The following is a 424-nucleotide window of genomic DNA, read 5'->3' on the forward strand; positions in this document are numbered from 1 at the left end:
AAAAAAAAAAAAAAAAGCTTATGAATTCCCATCGAAGGTGCAACTATTGGTGTCTCCCCCATCAGGAGCAAAGAAGAATGAAAAAAATCAAAGATACATGGAAGTAATTTGTCCAATGAGCTAACAGACCTTTCCAACATCAGCTTCCACAACCCTGAGACCAGAAAAACTAGATGGAGTTCCGCTACCACTACCAACTGCTCTGAAATGGATCACATTAGAAAGTTGTGGATAGAGTAGGAGGAAAATGTGGGAAACAATTCAAAATCATACAAAAGACTAGGTCTATTGGTTGGATAGAGATTGGGAGACCCTCCCCCAGACTATGGCCCTTAGTTACCCTATAAGTCTGGAACTGAGCTCACCCCATGCCTCAATTTTCAGTCAAACAATAAACCGGTTTATAAGGGAACAGCAACACTTG

This window comes from Chrysochloris asiatica, unplaced genomic scaffold (assembly GCF_000296735.1).
Source record: "Chrysochloris asiatica unplaced genomic scaffold, ChrAsi1.0 scaffold00346, whole genome shotgun sequence".
Classification (NCBI taxonomy): Eukaryota; Metazoa; Chordata; class Mammalia; order Afrosoricida; family Chrysochloridae; genus Chrysochloris; species Chrysochloris asiatica.